Here is a 17,823-nt window from a genome sequence, read left to right as displayed (position 1 = left end):
TGATGTTCCCATCATTTACTATTTGAATGCCCCAAGCCAAGCAGCTTAATTTCTCAGTGCCCTGATCTGTAAAATGTGGTTAATTTCCCCTATCTCTTGGATGGCTAGAAGGATTAAGTAAAGTCAAGTGTGGGAAGCACTTAACAGCCCCTGGTACCAGTAATTGTTGTCCAATACCTATTAGTGTGTAGCAGAAGGATGGTTAGGTTGAAGTTTTGCCCTTGTATTTTCAGCACAAGGGTCAGACATGGGCTTTTGCAGATCACTTTTATTTTGTAATTCACCTTTTTTTTTTAGAATTTTAAAAAATTCTTTAATTGTAGGTTGACACAATATTTTTATTTTTACGTGGTGCTGAGGATCAAATCCAGGGCCCCATGCCTATGCAAGCGTACTACCACTGAACTACAACCCCAACCCTGTAATCCACTTTTGAAGCATGAGTCCTAAGTTTAGAGGAAACATTGATTTTTAGGCCGCTAGGCAGCCCAGAGGCAAAAAGCTGAAGCATTGTTCCTGTATAGTTAGAAGGCCCCCTCTCAGAACCACGGGGTTCACATTGAAGGTTGAGTCCAGCCATTTTTATGGTTATTTTAAAACTTAAAAAGTTATTTATAATTTTTGAGAAATTTTTCCATTAAAAGAAATTATGTAATATAATAGGGCAGATTTTTTTTCCCACAGGCCTGCTGCTCTTTGAAAGTCAGGAACAAGGCTTTCCACAAACTACAAAAAACATTATTCAACGTCCCCACCTACTGGTTGCTCTACATTATGATAATATTCAGCTAATGAAGGAACTTAAAATATCTGATAATATTACTATTTTAATACTTCATCACAAAAAATCATTACCTATATTTTAATGACAAACAGGTACTGAGCAATTACTATGGGTTGTGACCTTTTCAAGAGATTTATGATATGGAAAAACAAAGTGTGTTTTTTCTGTTGAGTAGATGTGACCTCATGAAGAAATAAATTTCATCATTATTATTGAGCAAAAGGAGAAATCATTTACTCAATACAAAGCTGGATTTTCAATCTTCAATATCTTGTCTAGTGGATTGCAATAACCTCCTTGCAATGAGCTGTCTCCAGTTTTTCCCAAAGTCAGTCCCCAATGTAACATTTTTATTATGGTGATAAAAACAAAGAAATAAAGTTCCTGAATACTTTAAAATTTTATTATTTTTAATTGGCAAAAAATAATTATACATATGGGATACAGTATGATAATTGATATATGTATACAAATGTGTAAAGATCAAATCAGGTACATAGCATTTCTATTTCCTTAAAAATTTATCATTTCTTTGTGTTTCAAACCTTCAAAACTCCTCTGTTCTAGAATACATAAGTTGTTATAATATGTATTCACACTGTAGAACATTAGATCTTATTCCCCCAACTATGTTATTATTATATCAAACTAAGAAGCTTCCCCACAGCAAAAGAAACAATTACTAAATGAATGGACAACCTGCAGAATGAGAGAAAACTATTTGCAAACTATTCATCCAACAAAGTATTAATATCCAGAATTTATAAACACTCAACACCAAAGAAACAAATAATCCAATTATAAAATGGGAAAATGATATGAATAGATATTTCTCAAAAGAAGACCCATAAATGGCTAACAAGTATACAGAAAATTGTTCAACACCACTAATCATCAGAGAAATGCAATTCAAAACTAAATGAGATATTATTTCACCCCAGTTAGCATGTCTATAATAAAAATCCAAAATACAAATTTTGGGGATAATGTAGAAAAAAGGGAACTCTTACCATTGGGGGAATGTAAATTAGTGCAGCCACTACAGAAAACAGTATGGAGGTTTCTTAAAAAACTAAAAGTAGAACTACCATATGACCCAGCCTTCTCATTACTAGGTATTTGTCCAAAGGAAATTAAATCAGTATGAGAATATCCACATTTTCACATTTATTGTAGCATTATTCACAATAACCCAAGTATGGATCAACTGAATAGACATTTTAAACAAAGATTTAAAAATGTTTATAGCAGAAACAATAGTCTTAAAAACCAAGTTTTTATTGGTAGGGTTGGATTTGTGAGAGTAAAAGGAGTAAAGGTGAAGCACAGAAGACAGCAGAGCATGAACTACTTGCCTTATAAAGTTGATCTGAAAAAGATTTATGATATCAGAGAAAGTTCTCCATCCTGATTAAAAACAGATCTCACAGTTTGGAGATTGGAAGAGGAAATGACCCAGGTAACAAGTGGCTGGGCCTAAGGCCTGTGCTTGGTGCCAGAGGGGATGGCATGTTTGGGATCTGGGGAATGAGGGTATTTTACATGTGGAAGGAATGCAAGGATGAACTGCAGGTTTGCCATAAATTCTTTGACATTCATCTCATTGAGAATGAAGGTCTATGGCCCCTCTCCTGATTTTGGTGGGCTCTGTAACTACCTTGACCACACGATATCACAGAAGTGACACTATGTCAATTCCCAGGTCCATTTTTATGAAATTATAAACAGCTTCTACTTTCTGATTCTTGGAGCGCTCTCTCTGGAGATGCCACAGTGGGGAGGCCCGTGTCTGGGTGTCCCAGTTGACAATGTCCCAGCCCAACTTTCAAAACACTAAGGATATTAACTGAAGGCATCTTGGACTCTCTCGAGCAGCCCTTCTACCAGTGAAATATCACTAAGTAATTTTAGTTAATGCCACGTGAAACAGAGGACTTGTCCAGTTGAGCCTTATTTGAACTTTCGACTCATGAAGAGATATAATAAAATGGTTGTTTTAAAGCATTGCATTTGAGGGTAAATCTCTGATCAGCAATAGATAATCAGAACATTTCCCTCAAATCCTGTTCTCAACACAGTAGTCAAAATAAATACTGAAATGGAAGTCAGATCTCTAAAACCCTGCAGTGGGTAAAATCTGAAGTTCTTACTACAATGGTCTTGAAGGCCTTACATGAACAGTCCTACTTCCCTCTACCTTCATTGTCTGCTACTATCCTATTTGTTCACTCATCTCTTGCCACAAGGGCCTTCTGCTCTTCAGGAAAAAACTCAATATGTTGCTACTTAAGACTCTAGCAACTTCTGCCTAGAATACTCTTCTTTCACATAGCCACTTTCCTAACTTCTTTACCTCCATTATATAGTTGCTTAGATGCCACCTCCTCAATGATGCCTATCCTGATGATCTAATTTAATGCTACCGTTTATTCTCACACCCTGGGACTTCCACACTTCAGCACTCTTGATCCCACTTGACCTAGATAATTTTGACTTTTTTTTTTTTTTTTTATACTTATGTCCTCTTAACCTATTATACTTTATTTATTTTTTTTTGGAGGTAGATATCAGGGATTGAACTCAGGGACACTCGACCACTGAGCCACGTCCCCAATCCTATTTGTATTTTATTTAGAGACAGTCTCACTGAATCGCTTGGTGCCTCGCTTTTGCTGAGACTGGCTTTGAACTCTTGATCCTCCTGCCTCAAACTCCAGAGCTGCTGGGATGACAGGCGTGAGCCACTGCACCAGGCTATACTTTATTCTTGATGTTATTAAATGGTCCAACTTCTTCATTAAACTATAAGCGTCTCAAAGGCAAGATATTTTTCTGTTTGTTCACTGATGAATTTTAAGTGCCTGGCACATGTTAAGTGCTCAGTAAATATTTTTTTTTTTTTTGACTGTTTTAAAGGAATGAGATTACCTTCAATTAGTTAATAAGTTTACATTATCTACTAATGAGCAGATACGGAAACTTGAGTACTAAGTTTGCTTCAGTTTTAGAGAGAAAAATGTGTTAAACTTTAGCTTACCTGAATTTTCTGAAGGTGAAGATCTCTTCTTTATTATATTCATTTGGACAAGAACACTCCAGTCAAGATGCTGAATCCTGAGAACAAACAGTTCTAAGTAGAATACAATTACCATCATGGTCATCGTCCCCCTCCTCATCAATGTTGGGGTTGATCTAGTCGTCCTTGTCATCATCATCATCATCATTATCAGGTTCTGAGACTATTTCCAAACAAATTGAAAAGCAAGAATGAACTTTACCAATACAATTATTTTTATGAGATAATAGCCAAGCATTGTCTCAACTCAGTTTCATTCAGCATTCCTGTAATGAACCAGCTTTCTTTTTGAGCCCCACTGTTTCTAACATTTCTTAGCTTGCTGAGTACTTTTAAATATATGAGTACTGAATGCTGTCAAATGTCTTTTCTGTGTCTATTTAAAATACTTGTTGTGAAGCCCTAGATTTGATTCCCAGAACCATTAAATAAAATAAAATAAAGCCATGGTAAGTTTTAAACTGGGCGCAGTGGTTCATGACTATAGTCTCAGCTACTCAGGAGGCTGAGGCAGGAAGACTGAAAGTTGGAGGCCAACCTAGGCAACACAGGGAGACTGTCCCAAACAAAAACAAAAACAAAAAATCAAAACAAAACAAAAATTTCTTTTTTTTTAATTGAGTTAATATGATGAATTTGCTGATTAATCTTAGAAAGTAAAGTATTCTGACTTTTTTGAAATAAATCCCTTTTGTCAAAATATACTCTCATTTTAATGCATTCCCTCCCACCCCCTACTGTGGGTCCTAGGTGCCTAGATATTTGGTTAAGCTTTACTCTGTGTGTCCCTGAGGGTATTCCGGAATGAGATTAACACTTGAATTAGTAGGCAGAACAAAGTGGATTACCCTCCCTAATGTGACTGGGCCTCATCCATTTAGTGAAAGCTTCTGTGAAATAAAAAGTCTGACCCTCTAAGAATAAGAAGGAACTCTTCCTGATTGCCTACCCTGAGCTGGTAAGCTGGTGGTGGTGGTGGGCGGGGGTGCTGGGTTCTTTAATACTTTTAGACTCCAGTGATAACATTGGCTCTTCCTGGGTTTCAAGCTTGCTGACATTTGTAGAGGTACTATAACAATGACTCTCTTGCTTCTTAGACCTTTATACTGACTGGAATGACACTATCACTTCTCCTGGGTCACCAATTTACAGATTACAGAACTTGAGACTCTTCAACCTCCATGACTGTATAGGCAATTCCTTATGTAAATCTCTTTTTATATATCCTATTTTCTGGAGAATACTAATTCAATCTCTTAGCCTAATTTTTGTGTTTAATTTTTTTTTTTTTTTTTTTTTTTTTTTGTCTCTCACTAATTCAATCTGGATATTTTCATCTGGTTTACTCTCCAGTTTACTAATTCTATCTTTAGTAATATTGAAGTTCTAATTTTGTTGATTGCATTTTTTCCCTAGAATATCCACTTTAAAAAAATTATTTAAAGTTATCAATTTTGTCTCTTCTTTAATGACCACATTAAACTTAGTAATTTTAAAGCCAGTGTCCAATAACTCTATTGTCTGCAACTTTTGAATTTCTTCCAAATGGCCTTTCTTCTTCTGTTTTTTAAGGTTACGTTTCTTTGTTACCTTCTTTTATCTCACTCTTTTTTTTTTGGAGAACCACATATTGTATAAGAAGGTTTTATTTTAGAGATAATTGAGGCCCAGATTGATGTTTTCTTACTCCAGAGCAGATTGAACGTTGTCTCTGGTTGTTGGATAAGAATAGTAGCAATTCAAACACTTAATTCAATCTTATGTTTTTGAACTCAGAGTATTTGAAGTTGGCCTTAAGTTTCTTGCAGGTCCAGTCTATTTTTAGTTTATATTTTCTCTTAGGGAAAAGGAAACCTTCACTTCCCACAATTAGCCTCTTTGTCAGGAACTTCTTCATTAGCAGATTTTGAACTGTACTGTGTATCTATTAAGTTTTGTGAGACCATCAGTACATTTTTTAGCTTCTCAGTCTCTGAGGCATTTCTTATCCAACCAATTCCTGGGGCATAAGCAACTCAAAATTTGGATTTTCTTCAATGAACTGTGTCTTTTCTTGGATATCATTTAAATAATCTTTACATTGTAGACTTTGCAATGTTCTTAAAAATTTTTTAAAGTCATTTTTAAAAATTATTTCTTAACTTGGAATGGAACCACCATTTGACCCAGCTATCCCACTCCTCGGCCTATACCCAAAGGACTTAAAATCAGCATACTACAGAGATACAGTCACATCAATGTTCATAGCTGCTCAATTCACAATAGCCAGATTGTGGAACCAACCTAGATGCCCCTCAATTGATGAATGGATAAAGAAACTGTGGTGTATATATATATATATATATATATACATACCATGGAATATTACTCAGCCATAAAGAATAATAAAATGATGCAGTTGGAGAATATCATGCTAAGTGAGATAAGCCAATCTCAAAAAACCAAAGGATGAATGATCTCGCTGATAAGCGGATGATGACATATATAGGGGGTGGGAAGGGGGCAAGAATGGAGGAAGGAGGGACTCTATAGAGGGATAAGAGGAGTGGGAGGGGTGGGGGGGGAGAAAAAAATAACAGAATGAATCAAAAACTATTACCCTAGGTAAATGTATGATTACACAAATGGTATGCCTCTACTTCATGTACAAACAGAGAAACAAGATGTATCCCATTTGTTTACAATAAAAACGAATTTAAAAAATTATTTCTTTAGCTTTCTATTTGTTCTCAGTGAGAACTTTTACTTGAATTACCCAATTCATCACCACTGGAATGAATCCTTCCTACTTGTATTTTATTTCCAGTGTGATTCTTCCTTTCTTTCTTTCTTTCTTTCTTTCTTTCTTTCTTTCTTTCTTTCTTTCTTTCTTTCTTTCTTTCTTTCTTTTTTCCCCTTTAGTCCCTCCTTCTTCTTTCCATGAAGAGAATAATTGGAAAAACTTAAAGGAAAAATTGAAGGGCCCTGCACACACACTGCCTTCTCATATCAGGACATGTTCCTGGAGTGTACATTATTATATAATAGCTGTTCTTTGACATTTTTTTTTTCAATTTTCTTATATTCACTTTTTTTATTAGCAATATAGAGTCAACTAAATTGTCAATCCTAAGCAAGTTGAAGAGTTGATTTGCTCATTAAGGTATGAAGAAAATAACTAGTTGAAATGGTAAATGCTGTTACTTGTTTAACCATAATGTTATGCAAAATTGTATCAGAATCTTAAGGCAGCTGAGAGTTTATTCTTCTGGCAGCATTTTAACCTAAAGACCTGACATTCTGTAGGCCAGGTCTATTTCCCTTACCCTTTTCAGAGAAGTAGAATATATAACTAAAAGATGAGACTTCTCTTAATTCTCTCATTAAGGAATGAGTAGTGCCTTTTTATAAAGCCTACTTTTCTAAAGTTAAATTTTCTTACCTCATTGAATTTCTCCATGGAATTCTGGGGTTAATCATTATGCTAGGTGTTATACATGTTTACATAATTTATTCTCCAAATCAGGTATTATCATCATAATCCCTATTTTGCGGAAGAGAAAAATGAGGTTTAAAGAGGTTAAACACAGGAACACTACTCAATGGTAGATTATGGATTCTAATCCAGGTCAACCTGACAAGACCCTCATCCTTCCTTCACCTTTCCACCATCCTTCAATGTATGGTTTAATAGAGTATATATTTCATTTAAGCAGGGCTAAGTAAATTAATTCTTTAGTAACAACAGCAAATATATTTTAGTGGGCACATATTATTTGCTAAATAAGTATTTATTTACTGATAGTTTTACTGAGTATTGTCATTTCCTGTAAGGTTTCTATTAAGTTTAAGATCCTGGATTAATTTTTCTTGTTATTAAGAACCCGTGTATCAGCCAGTGTCCCATCAAAATATAGAGCCCATGGTAGGTGGTTCAAAGAGGAAATTTAATATAGGAAACAAATTTAAAGGTACTGAAAGTGTTAAAAAACCAAACAGCACAGCGAAGCAATTTAGAGATTAGCAATAGCAGGAAGTTGCTATTGTCCCTAATGGTGGAGGAACTGATGGAGGAGAACCTAAAGCCATGCCAATCTATGGGCTGGGACAACAGAGGCAGGACTGCCTGGCAGGAGCTGGAGCCCAGGAGGAAATGAAGCCAGTGGCACACACACTACCTAAGGCAGCCAGGATGCATACCCTGACTCTTCTTTTCCTCCCACCTATGAGTCTTCCCTTGAGTGAGTCTAGTTAAGATTTAGATCTTATTAACATGAACCCTTTCCTTTTGTTTTTTACGTTTTCCATTTGAGTATTCCTCTCTTGGCAAGTCTCATCTTCTGCATCCAAACATTCTCCATTTGCTGATTTGCCATAAAGCCCAATTTAAATGTTTTTCACCTGCACTTTATATGTAAATGCAAAGTCAATATATTATCTTTGTTTATATTACTGAATCTTGTTTAAAGGTTTAAATTGACAGTTCCATTTGGAGTAATCTGTACTGCTTTCAGTGGAATTTTTGTTTTTTGATATGATGGGAAAGAATGCCGTCAGTATTTAGCAGGTAGGACCAGGTTGCTTAATATCCTATAAAGATAGTTATGCACATGCATTCTGCATGACTTGTAAATAGCTTGTTATATATCAGGTAGTTGAAATATCCGTGTATTGTTCTATAAGCCTAGATGATAGCTGTTTTACATAAAAACACAAAAAGGCCTTGGTATGGTTATAATCCATAATGATCATTTTAGGAATTCAGTAAATGTAACAAGGTATTATATACTATTAATGATATAGATATTGACAAATGCTTTACATTTATCCTTTTATTCCTATAAAACTTACCCCTGCAGGCCCATGGGGGCTAGGGATATAGCTCAGTAGATAGAGTGCCTGCCTCTAATGCACAAGGACTTGGGTTCAATTCCCCAGCACCACATTAAAAAAAAAAAAAAGAAAGAAAAAAAACTTACACCTGCATTCTAGCTCACAGTTATAGAATTTAATGTGCTTTTTTTCTACCATGTTTTCTTTCCAATTATACTAATTCTACAACTTTCAGTTTCTCTTGGTTATTTTTCCTGAGTCCTGAATTTGCATTTAAATATATCAGACAAGCTTTTGTTTTTTTCCACTTCCTTTTCTCTCATTGTCCATACTCTTTGTCAGCATTTCTTGCTTCCTTGCGGGGCCTCAGGAATCTGCATGGTGAATAGGGTTTTAAGATTCCATTGAATGTCATGAACTACTTCTGCAGAGGAGAGAGTTCTATTGAGTAAAACAAGGTATCCTCTTCCTCAGCCAGCCTGGATGAGTCCTCTCATTGCAACCATTAAAGTGCATCCCTGACAGGAAGAGAACTTTACTTTTTACTGGAATTTCTGCAATGCTACCCAAATGGAGTATTTTATGCCTGTTGCTCACTGAATGAAGCAGTGAAGACATCATAATCTTACATTTCCTGATGCAGTGAACCTTAATAAAATAAGGGAAGATCATGATTTTTAAAAAGTCATTTCAAACTCAGAATTTCATTAACCTGTCATGGATTCATATTTCTGCAAATTTTCATGAGCATCAGTTGTTGTAACTTAAACCACTTAGATTCATTCACATCAAAATGGATGATGAATTATTGGAACTCTAAAATGTGCCTATTGTTGGCACTATGGAACTACCTTTTCTCTCCACAGGCTTGTAAATATCAATATACTAGAACAGGGTTAGAACAGAAATCACCCTTACCATGACCCTGACTCTATTAAAATTCTTATTTTTATCTTAATTACTTCCTGTCTCACTATAGTAATTTCCTTTTTTTTTTTTTGAAAGGTCTTCCTCAATCTTCTCATTTCTAACATTAAGTGAATGCTGAAGGCAGCTGGCAATCCATAGAGTATTTAATGGAAATTCTCAAAGGAGAATTTTCCATTAGTTTAATTTTTCTTATATAATCAACCAAGCAATAAGTCACATAATGACTTTGATAATTTGTCAGATATCTCTAGAGAGATCCATTGACTTTTATGTCTCTTACATTAGAAACTTCACTTCAAAATTAACTCATGGTTATAAACAGATAATCAGCCACATTTTAATGTGATTTAAATTATAAATTAGTAGTTATAATAGCTAAGCATTGATGACGAAGGTTTTTATTCACTTAGTAAAACTGAAGTTTACTTCACATTTACTGCAAGTTCATGAATAGACTACTGTATACTTAGTTTTATATCTGTTTTCATGTTATCCTACTTGTCAGTGACTTAAGTTTCTGGAAATGTGAGCAAAGAGAAATTACAAAGAAGATAACCTAAATGTGCAATCATATGTTGTTATTTGCTTTCCATATTAGTGTAAATGTTAATATAGTTTTCTTTTAGTTCTGGGTGTCAATTCTTTTAAAAGTTGATATATGAGTTTCAAAGTTCTATATCTTCTGATTTATTTGATGCATCCAATTAATGCTGAAAGATATATTGCTAAAATTCAACAGTATGAATTATGGAAATATACATTTTTAAACCTATAGAGTTTATGAAAGAAACCAATAAGCCTTTCATTTGAAATATTGATCACTAGGTTTTGCAGCTATTTTGACTTTGTAAAACATAATATCAAAGTCATCTTTGACTTCTCTGTTTCTGACTTCTCACTACCTTACTTTTTAAAACTGGAAGGCATATCTGTATGATTTTTTAAGATGAAAATATGATCATCAAACAATTATCTTCTAAGGATAAATAAAAATGCCTGCATCTGTCAGTTTTCTATGTGTTTGCAACTGTATCATGTATGATTTCATATGGAATATTCAAAATTCTCTTGAAATTTCACTTTGTACCACCATCCATCACAAACTGGAAAGACAGTATGGATAAATTGTGTATGTATGATAATTATTAGATTATTCATTTTACTCAAATGTGAGTAACTAGTTAAGAAAAGTACTCTACATGTAATGTCATATCTGTTTAAAGTGTTTACTAATTAACTGTGGAAAATCCTGTCCTTTTTTAAAAGGGGCTGGAGAATGACTCAGGAACTTCCTGGTATTAATCCTCCTGTTCTACAAAGTAGAGAAGGCAAAATCAGAGCTCAGGCAGTGTTACCAACATGGAGTGATGGAAACACTGGCAAGGAGAATGATGGATATGGAAAGGAATGATTTTCCAGCAGGTGTTCCCAAGAAGATGGTATTGATCCCCTCAATCTCTTTGGGGGTGTCCAGAATCTCTGGTCTGCTTACCTCTATCTGTGACACTTATTCCAGTGTGATGGATATAACATTCTTATCATCTACATGTTCTTTTATGAGATACCAGGAAAGCACTGATGAGACAGCAGGGATTGTGATTATCAACCCTGTCCCACCACCCAACTCTCTCCTCCATCCTACCCTTCTGAATAAGTCAATGCTAATTGTAATCAGGTTGAAGGCATCCTTTGTAACATCTCTAAGTTTCCAGACTATGACTTAGGCCTGGAGACACATTCTTACATTCTTACATCCCACACAGAAAGCCAATTTTCCATGTCCTGATTTCAATGTATAAAATATGATAAAATCCATTTCATGCATTGATTCACTCATTCTGTGGCGAGAACAGACATATTCACAATGACCTCAGGAAAGACTGAGGCAGATGGTGTAGCTTCAAGAAATACTGTTCTAATCCTTGGGTTAGATAGAGCCAACTGCCTCTTCCCTTTACCCAATGTTTACCGACTTACTACATTATTCTATTGTTATTTATTCTCTCCTGGCACCTAAAAGCAATATGTTATGCAAAGAGTAACATTCACTCATCTCTTCCATTTGATAAATTGTTCAATAAAGACGATTTATTGGGCCTCAAAAGCTTTCAAGCAGAGTGACAGATAGGGAATAAATACATTGTACACACAGTCTTAGAACCACAGCCTGGAGTCAGTAGATATAGTTATCTATTTCACTCTGTGACACAGTACAAAACTAGTAATTTAAACAAAACTAATATTGCTTAACTCGAGGAAATTATATTAGTTCTGAAAAGAGTTATTGACTTCAATATCATAGTTAAAAAGGAATATAGTTCATCAAAATTATTAATGATTAACAATTATGCCATACCAAAAATTATAATTTTTGTCATTTGTCAATTTTATAATATACAAAAAACAATTTGAAAGTCAAGGAAAAAATAAGTTTTACAATTTAAATGTTTATGGGATGAGGATTCTAAGTAAAGGAGCTACTTAAAGTGCATTTTATAACTAAACAATGACATAGAGATGTACAGAGAAGAAAAACAGGATTGGAACCAGCTATGTACTACAAAAAAATTAAGGACAAACTTGTAATAGATCATGTGTAATGGCCTTCACTGCCATTGTCTAGTCCAAACCTTTGTTTTATCACTTGGTTTTTTAAACTTCTTTGCTCCACAATTGACTCAGTCTGTATGATATCTTAAACCCCCTCAATGATTTGTTATATTCAGTTATAATAAGGTATACTTTTCTTAGCTTGAACAAGTCTCCTCAAGATCAGATCTCCATTCACAATGCTCCAGGATCTCCATGCCTCTTTTTTTCCAACTTTCCCCAACACTGACTCGTCCAGTCACTCATGCTCATTCTTGCCTCTGTGCACATTCTATTTTTTCAGTCTGGAATGCATTTTCCCCATAGTTCCACTTGTGAATGCATACAAATTCTTCAAGGCCAGTTTGATGCTGCATTCTCTATGAAACCTTTTGCCTGCCTTTCCTGGAGCAAAGCTGCTCTTGTCTGAACTGGTCAGCACTGATTTTGTGTTTCTAGAGCGCTTTGTATGTATCACTATGCTCTATTATCATGTTGTATTCTAACATACCTGTCTTTGCCACTAGAACAAGAGTATCAAAGAGAGAAAAGTTTGCCTTATTTATTTTTGAATTACCAGGTGATGGTAATTTCTTTTTTTGGCTAAATGAAGGAGAGTATGGAGGACTGCTAATAGTTCCCAGTCACTTCTATAACAAATACTTAGTAGTTTGTTCCAGCTGCTGTCTCACATATACATTTACTACTTAATTTGATTTGCAACTAATGTTTTTCCCATTTATTATACATATTACAATACTACATAAGGAACAGTTCTCAAATACACATAAAATACATTATTTGCTTTTGTACATTGACTAACTGATTTTCTTTCTTCACTATTGCAAACATACAATTAGTTTTATATTAATCTAAAAAAGATCATTAAACTATCTTTAATTAGAAATGGAAAGAAAAGTAAGTTGTTTATATGTGAAGGACAAAGTTTACTGGAGACACTGGATGTTAAGATTTAAAAAAATAACTTTCAATAAAAAGTAGAATGATTTTACTATAACTCAAGAGGTGAATATTAAAAAAATTTGAATGTATTTCTTCCAGTTTTAACTGTAACATAGTAATAAAAAACATTTTCCAAGCTTTAACACATTTTAAGTATAAATATCTATCCCTGGAATTATGGAAATATGTTTTATTTACAAACAACCACAAGTTAACTTTTACTAAGGATTTAAAAAACTCAATCATCTTTTTTAAATTTTTATTTTGAAACATTTTTATTCTAGAGAAAAGTGAAAATCACCTACATACTCTACTCTGGCATTTAAAATTTTCTAAATAACACGTCAAATAAAAAAATGTACATATTTGAACTCATCACTCACTATGGTTTATAGTATAAAGCATTACAAGGGAAGAAAAATATCTTTACTACAGACCTTAGGAAATGCTAACAAAAATGTCTAGACACTGGGATGGGGCTCAGTACACTCTGTGAAGACATTTCCGACTGAGTGCTGAGTTATTACCTCCAGGCTCCAATTCAAGCTGAGCTGTCCTGAGTGTAAGTCTGTCTTCAGAATGATGCTGGTAAAAGAGTTAGTTATTCTTCCTGAAACTGCCTGGTAAATAACACTAGTATCTGCCTCATTTCCAACTCTGCTCAACTGGAATTTGGCAATAGCTTCCAAGAAAACCCCTTTCTTAGATTTTCCCCAAATTTATTTACCTTTTACATTAATTCATAGTCATAATAAAAAGAACAGTTGAGTCTACATGGAGACTGGAGCCATCAGTTTGGTCTTCTAAATTGTAACTAACTAGACATATTTTCTCTTTTTCTATTTTGTTAACTCCCTGGATCGTCTCAGCCATTTCTTCATACTTTCTTTTCTTTTTCTATCCTTTTTGGTATCAATTTCCCATTATTTTTCTCCTATCCTGTGTGAAATATGGATACAAAAAGCATGAAAAATAGGTAAAAATGAACAATAGCATTTGAAAACAGCAATTCCTAAGATTTTTCAAATAACCCTGTCAATTAATGGACTGAACTGAACAAGTACTTCACAGAAGATGTATGATCAGCCAACAAATATATGAAATAAATGAAAAATGTTCAACATCTCTAGCAATTAGAGAAATGCAAATCAAAACTACACTGAGATTCCATTTCCAGTCAGAATGGCCATTTTCAAGAATACAAGTAACAGTACACGTTGGCAAGGATATGGGGAAAAAGCACACTCATACATTGCTGGTGGGACTGGAAATTGGTGCAACCACTCTGGAAAGCAGTATGGAGATTCCTCAGAAAACTTGGAATGGAACCACCATTAGATGCAGTTATCCCACTCTTCAGTATATATCCAAGACTTAAAATCAGCATACCACAGTGATGCAGCCACATCAACGTTTAGAGCAGCTCAATTCACTACAGTTATGCTACGGAACCAACCTAGACACCCTTCAACAGATGAATGGAAGACAATGTGGTATATATACACACTTGAATATTACTCAGCCATAATGAAGAATAAAATTATGCCATTTGCTGGTAAATGGATGGGTCTGTAGACTATCATGCTAAGTGAAATAAGCCAATCCCCAAAATCAAAGATGAAAGTTCTTTGATATGTAGATGCTATCGCACAACAATGGGTGGGGAGAGAAGAATAGAAGTTCATTGGATTAAACAAAGGAAATGAAGGGAAGTGGGGGAGGATAGGAATAGGAAAGACAGTAGAATGAATTGGACACAACTCTCCTATGGCCATATATGAAAACACGACCAGTGTAACTCCACATCATGTACAACCATAAGAACGGGAAGTTATACTCCATGTATGCATAATCTATCAAAATATAGTCTACCGTCATGTATATTTAAAAAATAAAAATTAAAATAAAAAAAAAGATGTTATTTCTTCCAATTTAAGGTATAGTAAAATTAAGTTCCCAGTCATAAGGATAATGAGTCCAAATGTATCTGACTGCAAATTCCTTTCCCTTTCTTCTTTAATTGGATGCCTCCAGGTATAAAGATATTGTCATTTAGGAACTTCCTAAAATTTCCTCTTTCAGATATATGTTTTTCTTAATAGTATCAGCTTTTATAGGTATTCTTTACTTGGGAATCTGTCAAACTACATGCAGAATTTTATTTGTATGTACATATACATGTTTACTATATAAACATAAACTATGACTATATTTATTGGCATTGTCTCCTGGGAAGGAAGTTAATGGCATAAATAAATTTTTTAAAGAGAATACAAAAAATTGGGATTTTTTTTATTTGTTCTTCTTAGATATACATAACAGTAGAATGTATTTTGACATGTTATACATACATGGAGTATAACTTTCCATTCTTGTGGTTGTACACAAAAAGTGGAGTTACACTGGTTACGTATCCATATAAGAACAAAGGAAAGTTATGTCTGATTAATGTACTGTCTTTCTTATTCCCATCCTCCCTCCCTTCCTTTCATTCCCTTTTGTCTAATTCAATGAACTTCTATTCCCCTCCCCTTATTGTGTGTTAGCATCTGCATATCAGAGAGCCTTTGGCTTTTTGCAATTGTCTTATTTCACTTAGCATGATAATCTCTAGTTCATATTTATGTACCAGCAAATGCCATAATTTCATTCTTCTTTATGACTAATATTTAATTGTGTATATATACTACATTTTCTTTATGTTGAAGGGCATCTAGGTTGTTTTCATAGCTCAACTATTGTGAACTGAACTGCTATAAACATTGGTTGTTGTGGCTGCACCATTATACAATGATTTTAGAGATGTTGAACATTTTTTCATATATTCATTGGCTGATCATTCTTCTGTGAAATACTTGTTCAGTTTCTTTGCCCATTTACTGATTGGGTTTTTTGAAAAACCAAAATCTTAAGAATTGGTATTTTCAAATACCGTTTTCCATTTTTACCTCTTTCCCTGTGTAGGACCGAATGACTTACTTATCACTATTCTTTAAAACACAGTCTTTACTTCTTTAAGATTTCACTTTCTGCAGTTTCAGTTAGCCATGGCAAATCTCAATTTCAAAATATTAAATGAAAAATTGTAGAAATAATTCATAAATTTTAAAATGTACACAGTTCTGAGAAGCATAATGAAATCTTGTGCATCTTGTCTGGAACGTGCATCATCATCACTTTATCTAGCATTTTTGCCCTGAATATGCTATCTACCTTTTAGTTACTTAGTGGCTTTTTGGCATATCAGCTCCACTGTCTTAATACTGCAGTGTTTGTGTTCAAGTAACTCTTATTTTGTTTAATTGTGACCCCAAAGTGCAAAGGTAGTGATGCAAAAGAGGCACTAGAACATAAAACAAAGGAAGACAGGTTAACTGGTGCTATGTGGTAATGTTGCAGGACATATAGGAAAAAACAGCATCTGTAAAGTTTGGTACTATGTATGGTCTCAGGCATCCACTGAATATATCTTCTGTGGATAAAAAGGAGCAACCACTATAATCAGAAATGGCAATTTAGGAAGATGACAGCTTTGTTTTCCCTCCCCCGAGCACTGCTTTCACTGCATCTAATGAGTTTGGGAAGGTTGGCATTAATTCATTAAAGTTTTGGTGTAACTCACCATTGAAGCCTTCTTGTCCCGGGTTTTTTTATGTTGTAAGTTTATTGATTACTGATTCAATCTCTTGTTATATGTCTATTCAGATTCCTTATTTCTGAAAAGAAGCATGAAGTAGTTTCACAGCAATTTTTTAGGTAGACAGTTTACTTAAAATTAAGGCATTAAAGTTTACTTAGGGTCTTAAATGATCTTGGTTTGTGTTTTCATTGATCACTTCAATTGGATAATTGCCAGATATTCACCAAATGTCTGTGTGACTTACATACAAACACATACACAGAGGATATCAAATGGTCAAAATTTTTTTTAAATTAAAAAGAAAGAAATTCCAATAATTTTCCTGAATATTTTTCTCTTGTTATGTGATATAAGTGGGCAGAGTCTTTTTCTGTACCCATAGTTAATCACTAGGACTCCCTTTACAGAATGAGTCTGAGAGACTCATTCCCTCTCTGTAAAGGGGGAACATTCTAAATTTTAGCACTGAGCAAGCTCTGGGCCTTTCAGGGGACTTGATATAGAGACTGGGATACAAAGGTGTCCTAGGGAAGGGATAGTTTAAGAACTTTTCTTGTGTTGGTGAGTGGGTGGCCCCAGGCTGAACCCAGCAGTTGAATGTACCAGGTAAGGAGAAAATCTTCGATAGAAAGTTGATGGCTTTCTCAACAAGGGATTAAAATCGGAGGTTCAAATTCAACCATAATTTTAGCTGCTTCGTCAAGGCAATGCTCTTAGACTGTATTACTCCTCTCCATAATTCGACCTTCAGGCACCCAACCACCTTGGGTCTCATTTTGTTTTTTTCTATGCTAAATTTCAATATAATGCCAATTAATATTAAAATTGAAGGGCAATTTCTCTAATGCTCCAGAAGAGGAAAACAGGTTGGGAATCAAAGCAGGATCCTGCTTTTCCTAGAGAGTACTAGGCCTAAAAAGGGATAGGGATGGAAAGAAGGAAAGATTTGGGGTAATCAGGCAACAGGACCTCAAATCTCGACCCAGTGGAGAGCTTCTGCTTAAAGGGAGCACAAGTTTTTACCCATCA

This window comes from Sciurus carolinensis, chromosome 7 (genome assembly GCF_902686445.1).
Source record: "Sciurus carolinensis chromosome 7, mSciCar1.2, whole genome shotgun sequence".
In the NCBI taxonomy this organism is placed as follows: Eukaryota; Metazoa; Chordata; class Mammalia; order Rodentia; family Sciuridae; genus Sciurus; species Sciurus carolinensis.
Note: the sequence above shows the minus strand (reverse complement) of the source record.